At 47.4% G+C, this 8,494-nt stretch overlaps 1 non-coding gene across 1 annotated transcript; it reads left to right on the forward strand.

Annotated features, from left to right (window-relative positions):
- Positions 1–4,462: 4,462 nt before the first annotated feature.
- Positions 4,463–4,544, forward strand: TRNAL-UAG. The gene has a single exon. It is a non-coding gene; the product is annotated as a tRNA-Leu (tRNA).
- Positions 4,545–8,494: the final 3,950 nt, after the last annotated feature.

Below are 8,494 nucleotides of genomic sequence, written 5' to 3' on the forward strand. Positions count from 1 at the left end.
CCTCTCATACTCAAATAAATATATAAATAAATAAGATCTTAAAAAAAATTCATTTATATGAAACATCCAGAATGGGGAAATCCATGGTGACAGAAGGTGGATTAGTGGTTGCCTGGGGCTGGGAAGGGAGTTTGGGGAGAATGGGGAATGACTACTAGTGGGTATGGGGTTTCTTTTTTTGGAGTGATGAAAATGACCTAAAATTAATTGTGGTGATGGTTGCACAACTTTGAATATACTAAAAAAAAAAAAAAAAAAAAAAGCCACTGAAATTATACATTCTGAGGGGTATATTGTACGGTCTGTGAATTATATCACATTAAAGCTGTTAAGCCCCCCAAAAAAGCACTCATGGAGTCTCCATCTCACCCCGGAGCCTGGCGGTGTGGCAGCAGAGGAAAGGTCACCAGAAGCAGTACCCCAGCTCTTACGCGCACCGGCCCTGTCACCGACACGTGCTGATTCCCAACTTCAAGGAGATGGGTATTATCTTCCTACAGGCTCTTACAGGGATGGGGAACCACACTAGCCACATAGGCCACCGAAGGGAAATGGGTCTCAGGTGTTCACTGCTCAGGTCCATCTGTCCACAGGAGGCCGTGTCCATAGGGGTTATAGAGCAATTTCACGTTCATGGCAAAATTGAGCAGAAGGTAGAGAGACGTCCCATATCTCCCCTGTCCCCGCACAGGCACAGCCTCCCCATTATCAGTGTCCCCCGCCAGAGTGGTACATTTGTTACAACTGATGAACCCACACTGACACATTACCACCCATTAAGGTTCATTCTTGGTGTGGTATGTTCCATGAGTCTAGATAAATGTATAATGACATGTATCCATCGTGTAGTATCATAGAGAGTAGTTTCTTGGCCCTAAAAGTCCTGTCTCCCAACTATTCGTCACCCCCACCCCAAGCTCTTGGGAACCACAGTGAGATGCTTTAAAGCAGCAGCTTGGAAGTCCTCCTTGACTCACCTCCTTGGCTCAGGTCCCAGGTCTACAAGGCATAAAAAGTGATGCGCATCACAGAACCATCAAATGGCCTGTGTGTAGCTATAGAAAGACTCACAGAAGTTATGAAATGACCACACTTGTGTCTTTTGGGTGGTGCATTTCTCCCTTTGCCTTCTGCAAAGCAAATCCCAAGATCAGAGTGAGGCGTTTGCCCATACATCTGCCTAGGAAAAGATCCAGAAGGACAGCTCAAGATTACTCTTTACAGTGGGTGTTTGTGAGCTGTGGGAGTCCGTTGTGAAGGACAGGGAGAGAATTCCCCTTCCACTTTATACATGTGATATGACGTTTGAAAAAAAATTTACAATGGGGATGCCTTACGTTACATTTCCAATTTATTTATTTTTTAAATTTCATTTTTAAGTAATATCTGCACCCAACGTGGGGCTCAAACCACAACCCCAAGATCCGGAGGTGCACACTCTACTGACTGAACGAGCCAGGTGCCCCTACATTTCAAATTTACACAGACGAAAAGCACCTTCCTTTACTAAAGTGTTGACAGAGTTTAACTAGGTGGAGAAATTAAAGGTGATTTTGTTTTCTTATTTGTGCTTCTCCTTCTTTGCGCAAGTTTCAACAAGGAACATGTATTACTTTTGCAAAGGTTATTTTTAAATGTCACTTCAAAACCCAAACTTTTACCAAATGAAACAGAACCCCAAAACGAAACAGTCCAGTTGCTTTGGTTTCGGTGGCCTCCCCACCCTTGCCTGACTGGGGCTGGCTTTGCACAGAAGTTGCCCTCTCCCAAACAGCACCCTTGAAGACATCAATCCCTGGAGAAGCTGAGCCAGCACGTCCGTGGGAAGTCAGACAGGCCGGGAGAGAAATGCTCAGTGGAGCAGATGAGCTCACGGCCTTGCTCCCACGGGATTTTTGGCATGAGGGTTCTGGGCAGCTCTGGAAGCAGCTCTCCTTCTCCTAGAAGACCTGCTCTTTGGCTGATCAGGCCTAGTAGGTGCAGGATTAATGTTCACTTGAATTAAATTATCAGAGAGAGTTGGGGTGGGGGAAGTTTGCTCCCAGCACATGGCCCAACTATAGGAGAATGCTGAGTCATGATGGGGGGGAATCCTAAACAGGTCTCCGCTTCCTGCTTGAGGCTGCAGGTGATCTTCCAGAAGAAAAGACCACAGTTTGGCCACGTCCAGACAAAAGTTCTATGAGCTCTTGTGTTGGGCAGCTCCAGCAAGAAGCATTTGCCTCTGACTTTGTCTGGGCCCACGTAGCAAGATGGAGTGATGCATGCAAAACCACCAGTACGAGGAGGAGTCTTGTGGCCAGTGCTGTTCTAGGTCCTGGAGATATAACCTTGGGTGAACAAGACACAATCTGGAGATGACATTCTAGCAGGGCCCAGTATGGTCCTGGGAGAGACTCAAACACCTGCCTAAGGCAGGGGTAGGGAGAAGTACGTGGAATAATACCACCAAGTGGTCAGCACCCAGGCAAGAACTCTGGTGGTGAGCATACTGCAGTACTGGGAGGACAGCTTAGGTCCCTGGAGTCACCACTACCACATCCCAGGTGCATGACACAGGGTGCACCTGGGTGGCTCAGTGGGTTAAGCATCTGCCTTTGGCTCAGGTCATGACCCAAGGTTCTAGGATCAAGTCCCACATCCAGCTCCCCCCTCAGGGGGGAACCTGCTTCTCTCTCTCCCCTTGCTCCTCACCCCTGCTCATGCTCTCTCTCTGTCAAATAAATAATAAAAATCTTTTAAGTGCATGACATACATTACCACGTTCAATCTTCCTCTGCTTTCATTCCAGTGTAGCCAAGTGCCCAGAAGAGTGCCTGACCTGCGGCAGGTGCCCAAGGAATATCTGCAGAATGAATGAATCTGATTCTCACAGCTATCCTGTGAGGTGGGTATTATTATCACCCCATTACAGGGATGAATAACAGGCCCAGGGAGAGCAGCTAGTCAAGGCTCAGGCTGTGTGATTCCCAAGCCCATGGGCTGGTTTATCCACCGTACTGGTTTCCAATGACTGCTGTAACAATTTTCCACAAATTTAGTGGATTAAAACAACACAGTCCTCTTATAGTTCTGGAAGGCAGAAGGCTGAAAATCAAGGTGTCAAGCACTTGTGTTCCTTTTCGTAAGCTCTAGGGGAGAAACTGCGTCCTTATCTTTTATAGCTTCTAGTGCATTCCCTGGTCTGTGGCGGTATCACTGAGGACCTCTGTTTCTGTCTTCAAATCTTCTCTGATTCCTGTGTCTCTCTTCTAAGGACCCTTTTGATTATACTGGGTCCACCTGGATAGTCCAGAATAATCTCCCCATCTTGAGATCTTTTATTACACTAACAAAGTCCCTTTTGTCACATAAAGTAACATACAGGCTCTGGGGATTTGGATGTGGACATCTTTGGGGGGTATTTCAGCTTACCACACCACCTGCGTATCTTTGCTATACTGTATTTTTGTTATTTTCCTTAAACATGCAAGGAAATGGATACGCCTAAGAGTATGTAAAATTAGAAAAAAGTGGACTAAACGGATCTAAGACTCCTGAGGAAGGAGGAAGGGGAATAGAACTTGAGGTATCAAAAGAGACTTGAATCTTATCTATATATAGGGTTCAGTGTATTTTTTATTAAAGAACATTTGAAGCAAATATACAGAATGTTAACAATTAATTTTGGGTGATGGGAGATAGAAATTTGCTATGTACTTACGTATTGTATATTTGCTCCGTATTCATTGCATTAAAAACCGAAAACCCTAAAATAGCCTGCACAGAAGGGGAAACTTGGGTCTTGGAAGGGTCTTGGGTCTTGGGTCTTGGGAGGGGAATCTTGGGTCCTGGGGCATCTGAGACAAGTCACTTAGCCTCTCTGCACTTCTCCCTTCCTAATATGCAGACAAGAAGTACTTTTGAGGGAGCCCAACATGCTAATAATCCGTAACAACATTCATTGTAACAACATTCACCTGGACCGGTGATTCTCACCTCGCGGTGGCAGGGACCAAACCACGGGGCCACCCAGGGCTTGCACAGCGGACTTGGAGTAGGGATGGCGAGTCCGTAAGATGGGGACCCAGCCAGGTTCTGTGCAGAGCAAGGTTCCCCGTGGGACCCCCAGCCCCGAAAGGGAGGCAGGGACAGCGCGGTACCGCCCCCACGTGGCCGCAGACAGTATACGACGCACACGGCAAATCCAATGCACACACACGTGAGGACTGCATATTAATGTTTAACAGCTGGGAACTCTTCTTTCCTTTTTAGTGCTGCGTTCCGACCGTAGTTTTTGCTGCCGATCAAAAAAGTACTGTGATTCCAAGACGCAGAAGGAATCCACGGACCAAGACGCCTTAAGCGCAAGAAACACTTGGCGCGTATTGGGCATGCGCAAACCCAAGAGGGTGGGGCCACGGAACGTGAAACGCCACGTCATTAAACTAATATAGTTGCAGCGGAAACTGCTGGAGCGGGCGGTAGCGTGGCCGAGTGGTCTAAGGCGCTGGATTTAGGCTCCAGTCATTTCGATGGCGTGGGTTCGAATCCCACCGCTGCCACACCCTTGATGGTTTCACTTTTCTTGAATTCTTCAATTTGTTTGTCATCCTCTCCCAAAGCCTCTTCCTTTTTGCTCTTTTCTTACGCTCTTAAAAAAAAAAAGAAATGGAGTGCAAATGGAAGAAGGCAGAAACCACAGCCCAGGCCCTCTTCTGTGCACAAACCCACCAATCTGGCTACCTAAAAAACAAAACCAGAAGCGTCTCCTTATTTCCAAGGGAAAAGCATCTGAGATAACTTTGTTTCCAGCAGACTGCCTACATCTTTAATTTAATGCTCCAGGGCTGGAGGCCACAGGGAGCAGACCTCGTTACCTTGCAAAGACAAACGTTAGGTGGGCTGATTTTAATTATGACTTGAGTTAGGTCATAATTGGGAGGGATTCCTTTCCAATAGGGAAGGTTCCTTTCCAGCCCCCTCTGTCCTACAGAGAGCCCCAGCTGACTCCACAAACCTCTGTTGGTAGAAGCATGTCAGGTGACCCTACAGAAAGGCTGGGGCATCAGAGGGCCTGCCCCACGTAGGGCTAGCAACCTTGGAGTCCCAGCTTCATTGATCCATCTCATAGCTGGTCTTCAGGCTTGGCTCAGGGGCCTCTCATCTATTTATTTATCAATAACTATGTATGAAAGGTCTACTGTGTGCCAGAAGCCAAGTTCCCCCGAGGCTACAGAACACACAAGGCAGGCAGGTCTACTCACTCAGTTTTTACAGCTGCCGTAATTTCAAATTACACCTGTGAGGAGTCTTCTGAAGTGCGTGCTAACCTGGCTCAGGGTCAACCGAGGAGGTGACATTTAGCTGGGACTTGAAATTGAGAGGTTAGGTCTGCGAAGGTGGGAGAGAGGAGTCCCAGGAAGAGAAACAGCATGTGGAAGATCCTAGCGGCAGATGAGAGCCTGGTGTGTTTGAGATACTCTGAAGTCAATTCAGGGCAGCTGAGCAGAGAGCAGCATGGACGGACTAACGGCAAGAGATGAGGCTGACCTGTTAGGCAAGGAGGGTCTTGAAGGCCCCGTTGAGGCTTTGAACTTCATCCTGAGGGCAATGGGAAACCATCAAAAGGTCTTAAGTGGGAGGGTGGCGTGTTCCAATTTTGGGTTTAGAAAGTTCCCTCTGGCAGCGGGAAGAGGAGGGTCCATTCAAAGTCTACTGCAGCTGTCTAGGAGAAAGGAGAGTGGCTTATACCACGGTTATGATGGTGGGTAGGACACAAAGGGTTGGTCAGACAGACATTTTGGAAGTGATCTGAGAGAACTCCCTGATGAGGATGTGAAGAACATGTCAAAAGTGATGACCAGGTTTGGGACCTGAGCCACTGGCTGGTGGCACTGGGGGTGCCTCTCCTCTCCCTAGGAGGGAACGCAGGATGAAGAGGAGTTCGTGGAGAAGATGATTCAATTTGATTCACAATGAGTTTGAGATGTGGGACATGGACTTGAGTAGGAGGTTGGACACAGAAGTCTGGAGGTCAAGGGGACACTGAACAAATGATACAGCTTTGGGAGGTGGTGGAGACTGAGGCCACGGGAATGGACGGACTTGCTCAGGAAGTGCAAGGGGCCAAGACAGAGTCCTGAGGAACGTCGTCTTAAAGGGAGGGCAGTGGGAGAGAGGGGACAGAGAAAGGCTGGTCAGAGACACGTGGAAAACAGCGGTGGTGTCCGATAGGCCAAGAAGAGTATTGCGAAGAGGGAGTAGAGGGAGTATGTTGAACGCTGCTAAGAGGCTTGGCAAGATAAAGACTGAAAAATATCCATTGGATACGATTTGTGGACAAGGTCATTGATGACCCTGATTAAAGCCATTGTGGACAAGGTCATTGATGACCCTGATTAAAGCCATTTTGAGGGCACCTGGGGGGCTCAATCAGTCAAGCGTCTGACTCTGGGTTTTGGCTCAGGTCACGGTCTCGGCGTTGTTGGATCAACTCCCGGGTTGGGCTCCTGCTCAGCGCAGAGTCTGCTGGTCCCTCTCCTTCTGCTCCCCCCACCCCCGGCTTGCTCTCTCTCCTTCTCTCTCTCTCAAATAAATAGGTAAATAAATAAAATCTTTTTTAAAAAGCCATTTTGAATGAGTTGAAGAGAAGAAATGAACGTAAGTGTGGACAACTCATCACAAAATTTGATTTTGAGAAGGGCGGAGAACCAAAGGAGCAGCACTGAGACAGGAAATGGGGACTCGGGGGAATATTTTTAAGATGAGAGAGACTAGAGGATATTTTTTAAATTTATTTTTTAGTAATCTCTATACTCAACATGGAGCTTGAGACCACAACCCTGAGGTCAAAGGTCACACACTCCTCCCACTGAGCCAGCCAGGCACTCTGAGACTGGAGGATATTTTATTTTATTTATTTTATTTAATTTTTTTTAAAGATTTTATTTATTTATTTGACAGATAGAGAGAGATAGCGAGAGCAGGAACACAAGCAGGGGGAGTGGGAGAGGGAGAAGCAGGCTTCCCGCGGAGCAGGGAGCCCAATGCGGGGCTCAATCCCAGGACCCTGGGATCACGACCTGAGCCGAAGGCAGACGCTTAACCGACTGAGCCACCCGGGTGCCCTGGAGGATATTTTAGACACCCAGCCTTGGGTCTACAACAGGGAATAGTTTCAGCACCCACAGTGGGAAACTTATGAATTCACCTTGACGGTCCATTCGATTGGCTGCCCACAGTGACAGCTCTGTTTTCTGCATTCACATTGCTTCTACTCAGTGTTTCCAAGTAAGCTAGGACCTCCTTCTTCTCTCAGAACCTCATGCACGGAGGGCTGGTTACCTGGGCAGCCTCTAAAGTCCTCATGGGAACTCCGTTTGTCCGTTGGGTGGACAAAGTGGACTCCTTTTCCAGTGGGTCAAGACACACGAAAGGAGGGAAGCTTTCTTGGCAGAGTGACCCACACTGCCCCCAGGCCCAGAGTGTAGCTAGGGAAAGCGAGGATTTAGAGAAATCCAGAAAACAAAGAAAGGGATCCTTCTTTTGTTTTTCGAAAGCTGTGTTTTGGCAGAAGACAAAAGATGTAGAAGATTATGTGGACAGTAAAGCCTGTGTTCCGTGCCCTGAGCACAGATTTCTCAGGATTGATAGAAAGGTCTACTGTGTGCCAGAAGCCAAGTTCTGAAATTGAGAGGTTAGGTCTCAATAGAGAATAAGGTAATGAGTTTAGAGGCACGTGCGTACTGAGAAGAAAGGGAGCCCAAGGGCTGCCGGCCCCAAATGGCCCAAGGTAGATGCCAGAGCTCAAAGGAAGCCCTGACATGGCTGGGATGCAGAAGAGCAGACATCACTGACTGTGGTGTTTGAGCCTTGGGCAGCTCCTCCAAATGACTCCAGCTGCAGAGGAGGAACCCCCACGTCGTCCACTTCGAAGTTAGATATAACCCCAAGTTCCTCATTTATGCAATGGGAACAATAAACCCTTCTGTAAGGGTGGCCCTAAGAATTAAATAAAAGCAGATAGATGAAAGCCCTTTCAAACTGTCAAGCATTAAACAGACATAAAGGATTATCACTGAGCTTTTAAAAAATTATATGCACACATGCAGTTTAACCGAGCAAAGGGGAGCATGCGCTTCTCAGCTGCTTCCCAAACTGTCTTAATTGTTTCACAGAGAGGGATACACTGGGGATGGCCATGTTGGCTCTAACACATTCACTCCCCTCCGCCACAGGTGTTGTTAGGCTTGTGATGGTTTTCTTCTCTGCCATAATGTGCGTGTGCACATTATGATATCTACATGGATATGTTTACCCACTGATAGCCTCGTACTCATAATTCATACCAAGACAATGGGAAGGGGTGTTTCTGTGGAAAGCAAGGCTCGATTAAGAAAATTTGTGGGTTTAAACATTAAAGATTATGGTGATCACCACTGCCCCCTTATTAACAAGTAGAAGAAATATGAAATTATAAAATAGGACCAAAATAAGGTCTAACTCTTCCCAT

This window comes from Mirounga leonina, unplaced genomic scaffold, assembly GCF_011800145.1.
Source record: "Mirounga leonina isolate KUSES-001 unplaced genomic scaffold, KU_Mleo_1.0 Mir_448, whole genome shotgun sequence".
NCBI lineage: Eukaryota > Metazoa > Chordata > Mammalia > Carnivora > Phocidae > Mirounga > Mirounga leonina.